Source organism: Quercus suber, unplaced genomic scaffold (genome assembly GCF_002906115.3).
Source record: "Quercus suber isolate HL8 unplaced genomic scaffold, Cork oak 2.0 scaffold_219, whole genome shotgun sequence".
Classification (NCBI taxonomy): domain Eukaryota; kingdom Viridiplantae; phylum Streptophyta; class Magnoliopsida; order Fagales; family Fagaceae; genus Quercus; species Quercus suber.
In genome coordinates this window covers 529,872-541,715 of record NW_027069677.1, presented here as the reverse complement: position 1 = coordinate 541,715, position 11,844 = coordinate 529,872, and positions in this window count along the sequence as shown.

The window sequence follows — 11,844 nt, the reverse complement described above, 5'->3', positions numbered from 1 at the left end:
TTCTTTGAAAAAAAAATACAAAATTTAAAATACTTTCAAATAACAAATGTAGATAGTTTAATTTAAAAAAATCTTATATATATATATATATATATATGTGTGTGTGGGGGGGGGGGGGGGGGTAAGGGTCCAAATTGTTGGACTGGACTTTGGGCTTTATTCAAGGACGAGGATGTGTCTGAAGAGAAGCAAATGATTGGGAAAGGTCCCAAAGGTGAAAATCAAGAAGCAGAAAAGAGCAGAGGGGTATAGTCCGAGGATAACCTACTGGAGTCATTTTCTATACATAGAAAACGACTCCAGTGGAGTCGAATTCTTTGTATGGAAATTCAAACTAAATTCCTACTGAATCAAGCTCGTGCCTTCTTCCCTTTCCTTTTTTTTCCCCAAAATGCTGCCTGGTTTCTCCACTTCCAAGCCCCAAAAACCCATCAAAAAATCAAATCCAAAACAAATCAAACCCAAGTTTCGTGTAGCCTTTTCCTCCACCGATCCGATCCGATTTTTTCGTGTAGCCTTTTCTTCGTTTGCTGGGTTGCGCCTGGGTTCGTCGTTTGCTCGTTGGCATTGGGGTTCGTCGGGGTTTGGTCAGAACCGGCGCCTGGGCTCGTCGTTTGCTCATCGGCGTTGGGGTTCGTCGGGGTTTGGTCAGAATCGGCGCTTGGGTTCGTCGTTTGCTTGTCGGTGTTGGGGTTCGTCGGGGTTTGGTCAGAACCGGCGCCGGGGTTCGTCGTTTGCTCGTCGGGGTTGGGGTTCGTCAGGGTTTGGTCAGAATCGGCGCCTGGATTCGTCGTTTGCTCGTCGGGGTTTGGTCAGAATCGGCGCTGGGTTCGTCGGCGCCTGGGTTCTTCATTTGCTGGGTGTGCCGCAAATGTTTGTGTGGAGCATTTGTTCTATACAAGGAAATCGACTCCAGTGGAGTCGTTTTCTATGTATAGAAAAGGACTCCAGTGGAGTCGATTTCTTTGTATAGAAAACGACTCCACTGGAGTCGATTTCTACACACACAAATAGACTTCCCTGAAGTCGATTTATTTATCCACGTGGCGCAAAAATAGGCGATATGAACAGTAAAATCGACTCCTCTAAAGTCGAATTGTTAAAAATGCAATATGTTTGAAACGTTGCCTAACTAATAATATTGTTTGGGTTTTGTAGTAATTTTTCTAAAAAATCCGACTTAAACCAGTACTAGATTTCTTTGTTTTTTTATTTATGGAAAGTACTAGATTTCTTTTTTGTGTGGAAGAACAATACTAGATTATCTTTTCATCAAATCTAGGCTATTTTATTCAAATCCATTTATTTTTTTTTGTATACTATGAACCCAATTCACTCTGACAGTCATCATGGTATTTGTTCTTCCTCTCCTTCATGTTTTCTTACTATTCCTGCTACCTATTTCTTCTATTGCACAAAATAACGGTAATATTACTGTTGGCAACTCTCTCACAGCCATTGACATGCAACACCACTTCATGGCTATCACCTTCTGGTGATTTTGCCTTTGGATTTCGCCCACTCAACCAGAAAGATCTCTTCCTTTTTTTTTTTTTTTTTTGGTTTGATAAAATACCAGATAAAACCGTAGTTTGGTATGCTAGAGTAGATAACCTTGTACCAAGAGGTTCAAAAGTGGAGCTAAATGCTGACCGTGGGCTAGTACCTATTCTGTAAGCTGTTAAGGAAAGTTCTGATAAGGTAAATCCCCACATCAGTAAAAGTGCTAATATATCATCTAACGGCAATATTTCTGGTATTTAAGGCAAGATTGCAATACAAACGTATTGCAATCTTGGGATTAATTGCAGATCACAAAGTCCACGTCTGGTCAAATAGAAAAGTCAGAGACCATCTATGTTAAAGGAAATACAGCTCATTTCAGCAACCTCATTAATCTCTCATTAGCATATGTAATCCCATGACATCAGAAGTCTACCTTGTATAGTCTTTTAGAATCTTGTAGAATCTTGTATTTTGAGTTGACACCGGTGGCCTTTTACACGCCTATATTTATTGGGTTTTGACTATTACCTCCATATCGGTCCTCCCTTGGCTCATGTTTCACGCCATGACTAAAAGTTATGGCTGATATTTCATTCGAGAAATTGTCTGGTGACTCAACTTATATTACAATTTATTTATACAGTGAGTTGTGATTGGTAAAGAGGTGATGATGGATTCATTTAAAAACATCCTTCACACCTCATAACTTGTCATATACATAATTTGTACCCACAACTTATCATATAGATAAATTGTGGTACAAATTATGACACCAAAACTACACTTCCTTCAATAGGGTATAAGTCTGCCGTCTACACAGAACACCATGAATATCAATTAGTGGTGTGGGTCTTGCCAAAACCAGCTAGATTGGAGGTGTGGTCTAAGTTTCCATGCTTGACACCGGAGGTCTTTTCACTCCAATATGATTCATTTACTGTTATCTCCAGTCTTCCCGTGGCTCATGTTTCACGCCATGACTAAAAGTTATGGCTGATATTTCATTCAACATTGACCAAAATACATTTTTTGTCTTTATATTTTGGGCTAATTATCATTTTGTTTCTTAAATTAATTTTGTGTCTATTTTACTCCTTGAAAACGAAAAATTGTTTATATTTTAGTTTTTACCGGCAACCCACTAATAAAAAAATTATATATAACAAATAGAGTGTATAAGTGACATGTTAGATGTTGACATAACTAATAAAAATAATATTAAGTAATATCACATTAGCATTTTAAATATTAAAAAAGCCACATCATTATTTTTTTATTTTCTTTAATTATTTTAAAGTAAGATAGAATTTTAGTTATTATTTAATTATTTAAATAATAATTAAATAATTAAAATAAAATTTTATTTTCATTATTTTTTCTTCTCATTTTCTTTTCATCATTATTTTTTCTTTTCATTATTTCATTGGAAGATCATGTCTGTCTATGTTATTTGTGTTCTTCCCATAACTTTTCATGTTCTTCCTCACTTCTCAAGAACTATTCATCTTCTTCCTCAAACAAATGGTTGCCCTGAAAATTAAAAAAATCAATATTTTTTAGCAATCAAACATACAAAACACGCATAACAATCTTCAAATTGAGACCAAAACCCAGCAATCACCAAAATACCAAAACATCTCTACCGGACCCATCTAACCAAACATCAAACATCAAAACTCAACTCAGATCAATAACAATATTTTCTTCGCAACCAAACACAACAATGGACCCAGAAAATCCACCACCTTTGAACCTCACCAATGGACCCCAAGAAATCCAAATCTACCCACCACCATTGATCTGGCTTTCTAGATCTACTCTTCACCTCCACCATCAATCTGACTCCAAATCTACTCTTCACCTCCACCACCGATCTGAGCCCCTCCACTACCTTTATTAACAATCTTTAGCTCAACTACCGATCTGCAACCACCACCTCCACCACCATTGATCTGACCCCTCTTTCTCTCTCTCTCTAACCCAAATCAAACCCATATAAGAAAAATAGAGAAAGATAGGAAAATGAAAGAGAGTAGAGAGTAGAGAGCAGAGAGAGAGATAGACAGCCGCGAGAGAGGGGAAAATGAAAATGAAACAGATACAAACACAAACACAAACACACTTACACATGGACCAAGAAGAAAAAGAAACATCACAGATTAAAGAGAAACAAATACAAACAAACGTACCACTTATGCACTCCATTTGCCATGTAGGACTTTTCTGTTAGTGGGTTGATGAAAGGACTAAAACAAAAATGATTTTTTGTTTTCAAGAATTGGGATAAGCGTAAAATCAATTTAGAGACCAAAATAAAAATTGACCCAAAATATAGTGACCAAAAATGTATTTTCGAGTTCAATATTTCATTCAATGATAGTTCATGCTTCACATCATGAATATCAATCAAGTTCGTTGTCATTGCCAAATAATATCATTGTTGCTCTAAAGCTTCAATACTTTACGCCAATATTTATTGGGTTTTGACTCACTATTTTCTCTATATCGGTCTTTACTAATAAAAATCTAATAAACTACCAAAAAAAATACGCGTTATATTATTTTATGATTTATCTATAAATTAAATAATAAAAAGTAGTATATTTTAATTAGCTACATTTATATTTTATAATGTTATCTCTATGTATGTGCAAGTTAGATTATCAAAACTATGTAAGAGAATGAGTGATAGATCTAATAGTACATTTAAGTGAAAATGCCTAAGACTACTAAAAACGAAAGTTTTAACACTTTAAAGTCGAGAGAAATAGAAAGAATAACATGGAGAGTAATGAAGGCATGGGAAATACGTGGAAAACACTTTGAAATGGATGAAAAACCACGGGTGAACAAGGGGGAATGTCCCTCACTCTCTTGAACTTTCTATTATGCAACAAATGAAGGCCTTTGTACAATGGTGACATTATTTCCCAAAGAATGCCTTTCTTCTCCACCTCACTTTCCTACCCAAACTTTCTGGCTTTTCTCTTAGTTTCTCTCTAGGTTCTTGCCCTAATGATTTAGCAACATGTTCCTCTTATATTACGAGGAATGTTGCCAGGTATTTAAGAACATGTGTCAAACCGTGATCCTCCATTTGAATCCTAATACAACTATTGTACTATGTAATCACTGGAAGAGAGAGAAAGCATGCCAATGTCATGGTAGTGGAATAGAGGGCGGCTTTGCTACTACGTGGGGAGCAAACCTTAGACAAGGGAAGGGACATCAAGGATGCTAGGAGTGATACACGTGTCTTTAACAGTGGTCCAGCACAAGCTCAGCCAATAAGGGGTGTTCTATAGCATCTGACCATAGGGGGTCGCTATCTCCCTTTTGCACAGGCTGGTTATTCATGTCAGTTGCAAATCTCACTCTTCCCCTAGATGGTCATGCTGTTGGCATGGGCCAAAGATCCTCTCCTTCAGCCAATGTTTCTTTTCCTTTGCTCACAACTGCTCCACTTGCAAGGTCCGAATCCAGTCACGCCAGCACTCTTAAGTGTCTTGGCTAGTGTAATGTACACTGTAGGGACTCAGTTTGGATTTGACCCTAAGTATGAATGGGTTTTCAGCCCAACAAGTCCAAACAATAAATTTATAGAGAGTGGGTTAAAGGTTTAGGCGCTGGCCATCGTTCATCAAGCATGAACTCTTTTTTATAAAAGAAAATACTTAGAGTTTCTCTACAACTGGGGGGATGCTCATCGGCCCATGGCCGAGGAGCCCCTTTTCTTCTCCTTTTTTTCCCCCCCTTTTCTTTACTTTACTTGCTTTTCTTATATAGTCTTCATCTTCCTATCTCCTTCTTCCATCTGTTGATCATCCATTCGCCTCTCTTCTGGCCGTCCATCCCATCAGAGGCCTTATCGGTACTCAAGTGGTTCACTCTGATCAACGTTACCCTGCTAAGGGGTTATATCCCCATTAATGCGGCCAGAGGGGTTAGGTGAATACATTAAGTGTGAATGTGACAGCTTGCTCTGGGCTTGTCCCCTCCCAAAAATTATCCTTAGTATGCCGAGGACGAAGAGGTCCTCGGCGTGGGTCAAAAAAAAGGCTTTCCCCAACTTAGTCTTGGTTGGCCTTGGGCCTACTATGCGATGGGCTATGGCTGTTAGGCCCACGGGCCCCACAATAGCCCCTCAAAACCCTGCTGCACGTTCCCCCAGACGGGGAGGAGGGTTTTGATATCCACGGGCCCTCCTAGGCAAATCGCCCCACTTCGGTTTGTGCTAATGCTGGTGACTTTTCGACTGCTCGATGCGTGTTTTTTGCGTTTCAAGACTTAATGTGTGCCCACATTAAATTTTGGCGGCACCACGTTTCCCACTTTCAACGATGTGATGGTAATCGTTCGGTGGGGATCTCCTGCTTTTATGGGCAGGCAGTTACATTTGGGGAACCTAAGGGGGAGTATAAGTACCTGTTTGAACCGCCTGGTTTCCTCATTTTCGCGCTTACAATCATTGATGTGTATGACTTGAGTCTAGTTCAACTTGCACACTACCTGAAGAGAATCGTCATATTTCTATAAGTCTTCTTCTTCCAGTGACCCCAAATTTCCTTTATTCTACTTCTCCTTTTCTTCTTTTGGGACTTTCAGTCGTCCTTGGGGAATGGGTAAGTTTAAGAAGTTGGTTGAGTCCGGCGAGATGATGAACAAATTCATTGTCGACTATGGGATACCCAATAATGTGAGTTTGAAGTACTGTGAAGAAGGGGAGTGGTACATTAAGAGGAGAAAGGGTGAAGTCATGATCCCGATAGTTGCTTTCATAGAGGGAGGGATGAGAATCCCTATGAGGCCGGTGACCCTCAATTACCTTAGGCATTTTCGCCTGGCTCCTACCCAGTGCGCCGTGAATGTATTTAGGATATTAGGGTGTGTAGATATCTTGAATGAGAAAATGGGGCTGAGACTGACTCACCACGATGTAAACTGGTGCTATAACCTTCATCACCTGAGGGGTAAGACGTACTATATGAAGACAAGGGACGATAGGATTCGTCTCATCCAGTGTCTTCCTGATTCCAATAAGGGGTTGACTCAAGATTTCCTCATAGTGTCGGGGGAATGGCACAACGGTTTTCATTGCCCAACAGTAAAAGGGGAACCAGGTAGGGTATCCGAAGTAGGAGACAATCTAGGTTTTAGTATTTTTATTTTTATAGCTATACATCCGCTTTGGTTTATTAACCACAGGAGTTTCACTTTTCTTTTCGCAGATCTGCACGTCTTTGCACGTCATTTCCACCTGGTTAACAAAGCGGATTTGGAAATCGTTCTCAGGTCGGACCTTTTCCTGAACGCAACTGATAACCAGGTCAGAGCTGCTCATCAAATCCTCGGATGCGACCCAGCTCAGAAATCATTCCCAGTCCCGAAGCACGTAATTAGAGCTCATGACCCTCGGCTTACGCAGATTACCGTGGTGGAGGACAGTTTTGCATTTTCCGAGGGGTCTTATGTACCTGAAGGCATTCCGCTAGTAGGTCCCTCCTCATCCCAACAAGTAACGGTGGCCGAGGAAGGACTATCTAAGAAGGCAAGGGAGGTGGTTGAATTGAGTTCTTCTGAGGACGAATATAGTGTATTCAACTTAGCTGATCAGTCCGAGGATCCCTCTGGTGATCTAAAAGACCCTCATTTGTCCGAAGCCGATCTCCGATCCCTAAGAGTTGGTACCCAGGCTGAGATGGGTTTAAAAAGATAGCCCCAAACCAATCTTCTTGACCTGCTAGAAGGCGGTTCCAAGAAGAGTGCACCGGAAGAGTCGCAGCTCCAGCCCCCAGCACCTCCACCCCAGATTTTGACTGTGCACACCAGGTCATCCTCTGTCCCCACAGTATCGGACCTTCAAACCGAGTCTCATGACCTGAAGAGGAAAAGACCTTCCAAGGGTAAGGAGCCTATGGATGGGAGCAAATCCCATTCCTCGCCTGAGGAGGGTAGACTTCGCAGGCCTCCAAAGCAACTGAAGCTCGGTGGTCAATGGAAAGGTAAGAAGACCATCCAGCAGTCCGAGGCTCAAGCCTGGCTGCCCGCTGCCATGCTCCATGATCAGCCCCTGATGGATAAAACCTCTATGCAGGAATCTCAAGGAGCCGAGGGGGCTCTTGTAGCCAATGCCCTGGAGAAATCTCTTCTTCTTCCCACTGACATGGCCGAGCTAAGAAATATGAGTGGGTCAGAGGTTGTCCTTGACCTTAAGAAATACCTAGGCATGGTGGGTCCTTTGGCACCCATTTACTTTATTCGAATTTTGTCACTTAGTACCTTCCTTTCTTTTCACGGAGTTACTTGTTTTCATTGGCAGGCTATCCAGGCTCTTTTCAGGTTAGATGAGGAGATCGATGGCCAGAGCAATGCCTTAGCGCAAGAGCATGACAAGTTCTTGGAAGCTGCTAATACCCTCAAGAGATCTGAGGCCTACCTAAAAAAGGCGACCGAGGATCTAGAGGAGATGACGAAGGCCAGGGACGCTGCTGCCTCCGACCTAGCCGTGGCTAGGAAGCAAGCTGAGGATCAAACTAATCGCTTGCAAGACGTTGAGGGTCAACTACAGACTGCCAAAGGGGACATTTCCTATATGAAGGAAAAGCTGACCGTGGCAATCCATGAGAAAGGTGTTGCCGAGTATGCCAGGGACGAGGCTGTGAGAGCCAAAGACGAGGCGGTATTTGCAAAAATAGACGCTGAGCGCTCTGTAGAACAGGCAGAGGAGGAGGCTTTCGCAGATGGGGTGGCTAAGACTGAAGCCATCCTTCGGGCTCAAGTTCCTGCGGTGTGCAGGCATTACTGTTCTCAGACTTGGCATGAAGCCCTCAACCAAGCAGGGGTTGATGCCTCATCTGACCTTAGGAGGGAGGATAGGGTATATTACCCTATTGCAATTCGCGAGACTACCCCTGCTGCTCCCGAGGAGGGGTCCTCATTACCAGCGGTTGAGAGTCACGATAAGACCGCCGAGGATATATCTTTAACTGACCAACCATCCGAGGAGATTGAACCCCAGAGGACGTTGGGGGGAGTTAGAGCCGAGGGTCAGGAAATACCACAAGATGTGGCGAGGCCTCCTGCGGACCCTTCGATTCAAAGCCCTTAGGCCTTGGCTAAAGCCTTTTAATTTGCTTATCGAATTAATTTGCCTACTTAGTTGGGGAGACTAGTATACGACATAGGATAATTTTGTTTATTTTCTCTTTTATCTTCTCGTTTATCTCATTTTGTTTCTTGCCTCAGTGGCGTTGTAAGGAAGTTGTATACTTTCCGTTTGAACTGAATACTTAATACTTTGCTTCCAACTAATGATATTTTCTTTTATTTGCTTTACTATAATATTCTACTCTATATTCGCATCCTATTCTGGAGTTAGCCTCATGAAACCATCTGTTATCCTTCAAATATAAATCTAAAAACTGTATTATAGCTTGACTCTAAGTAACGCTTTGGTTTTTCTCCAGATAGTTACTTTCTCCATGGGTTCGAGTCCGAGGACCATGCAATACCCTGGTTATGTCTAGTACTTTATTTTTCTATAAGTATCTAGTTTTCCATAGGCTTGGGTCCGAGGACCATGCAATACCTTGGTTCTGTCTAGTACCCAGGTATAATGGTGTGAATAGTTTTACCATAGGCTTGGGTCCGAAGACCATGCAATACCTTGGTTCTGTCTACCACTTCTATTTTTCTGTAAGTATCTAATTTTCCATAGGCTTGGGTCCGAGGATCATGCAATACCTTGGTTCTGTCTAGTACCCAAGTATAATGGTGTGAATAGTTTTACCATAGGCTTGGGTCCGAGGACCATGCAATACCTTTGTTCTGTCTACCACTTCTATTTCTCTGTAAGTATCTAATTTTCCATAGGCTTGGGTCCGAGGACCATGCAATACCCTGGTTATGTCTAGTACCCAGGTATAATGGTGTGAATAGTTTTACCATAGACTTGGGTCCGAGGACCATGCAATACCTTGGTTCTGTCTACCACTTCTATTTTTCTGTAAGTATCTAGTTTCCCCATAGGTTTGGGTCCGAGGACCATGCAATACATTGGTTCTGTCTAGTACTTCTATTTTTCTATAAGTATCTAATTTTCCATAGGCTTGGGTCCGAGGACCATGCAATACCCTGGTTATGTCTAGTACCCAGGTATAATGGTGTGAATAGTTTTACCATAGGCTTGGGTCCGAGGACCATGCAATACCCTGGTTCTGTCTACCACTTCTATTTTTCTGTAAGTATCTAATTTTCCATAGGCTTGGGTCCGAGGATCATGCAATACCTTGGTTCTGTCTAGTACCCAAGTATAATGGTGTGAATAGTTTTACCATAGGCTTGGGTCCGAGGACCATGCAATACCTTTGTTCTGTCTACCACTTCTATTTCTCTGTAAGTATCTAATTTTCCATAGGCTTGGGTCCGAGGACCATGCAATACCCTGGTTAGGTCTAGTACCCAGGTATAATGGTGTGAATAGTTTTACCATAGGCTTGGGTCCGAGGACCATGCAATACCTTGGTTCTGTCTACCACTTCTATTTTTCTGTAAGTATCTAGTTTCCCCATAGGTTTGGGTCCGAGGACCATGCAATACATTGGTTCTGTCTAGTACTTCTATTTTTCTATAAGTATTTAATTTTCCATAGGCTTGGGTCCGAGGACCATGCAATACCTTGGTTCTGTCTAGTACTTCTATTTTTCTATAAGTATCTAATTTTCCTATAGGTTTGAGTCCGAGGACCATGCAATACCTTGGTTCTGTCTAGTACCCAGGTATAATTGTGTGAATAGTTTTACCATAGGCTTGGGTCCGAGGACCATGCAATACCTTGGTTCTGTCTACCACTTCTATTTTTCTGTAAGTATCTAGTTTCCCCATAGGTTTGAGTCCGAGGACCATGCAATACCTTGGTTCTGTCTAGTACCCAGGTATAATGGTGTGAATAGTTTTACCATAGGCTTGGGTCCGAGGACCATGCAATACCTTGGTTCTGTCTACCACTTCTATTTTTCTGTAAGTATCTATTTTCCCCTAGGTTTGAGTCTGAGGACCATGCAATACCTTGGTTCTGTCTAGTACCCAGGTATAATGGTGTGAATAGTTTTACCATAGGCTTGGGTCCGAAGACCATGCAATACCTTGGTTCTGTCTACCACTTCTATTTTTCTGTAAGTATCTAGTTTCCCCATAGGTTTGAGTCCGAGGACCATGCAATACCTTGGTTCTGTCTAGTACCCAGGTATAATGGTGTGAATATTTTACCATAGGCTTGGGTCCGAGGACCATGCAATACCTTGGTTCTGTCTACCACTGCTATTTTTCTGTGAGTATAGGTTTGTCCTCGGACCGCTTTACTGGAGATGATTCCTCCTTGGGTCGGATTATGATCTTTACACGTGGCGTTGATCTCGCCTCCAGCTCAAGGCCCCATCTTTTTCATTTATGAAGCGCCCTTTATCCGTTCGTGTTCCGCGCTTGACGCTTCGGTGCGCGAAACGCGCCTTCATTAATGTCCTCGTGAATTAACATGAGTCCAACGGTCTATGGCCTCCTTGAAAATTGGTAGCTTCATTATTAGCCCAGCTGATAATTCTCTTTTCGAATTCTACATGAATTAATTCTCACCAACCCTCATCCCCTATATAAGGTGGGGAGATGGTTTCTCCACAATCCATGAACCTCCCAACACAAACAAAAAGAAAAACACATCCTTTCAGCTCCCCAATCCCTTTTAAGAACCCCGCCGGAATTGTGACTGGAGTTGGCAAATATGAGGCGGCTTTGGGCGGGTGTGAGGACATCCGTGCCAAGAGCCATTATGGCCGCAGCCCCCACTGGGCTTCCGGTGCGGCAGAGTCTAGGCGTAACCCCGATGGCGCCATATAAAGTGGCCCAGAGGGATATTGTTAGAGTACCTAACGTCTCTCCTCGGAGCGCACCCCCGACGAAGAAGACGTGCGAATTCATCTCATGGGCGGTGCTCGAGTGTTGCCGTCTCCAACGGCCAACACTCGTGAGGATTGGAGAGAATCAAGGGAACATCATGAGGGAAGGTATCCCGGAGCCCCTGCATCTGCTCCTCTCTTTGTTCCAGCTCCGCCGCGCCGAGAAGGAAGTTGTTGGTGGCCTGGAAACAAGATGACCCTCCCCCTTCCCTGCTTTTTGTGTCAAGCTCTCCCTTTCTCTTTATACCAATAAAAGCACGGCTTGACACTTCCCTTTGGCTAGTTTTTTTAGGGCGGCTCCACCCGGGCCTCTGATTGTAGAACTAGCTGGTAGGATTAGCTTGTAAATTTGTTTGTGAAATACGCCTGCCTGAGCCTATGATTGTAA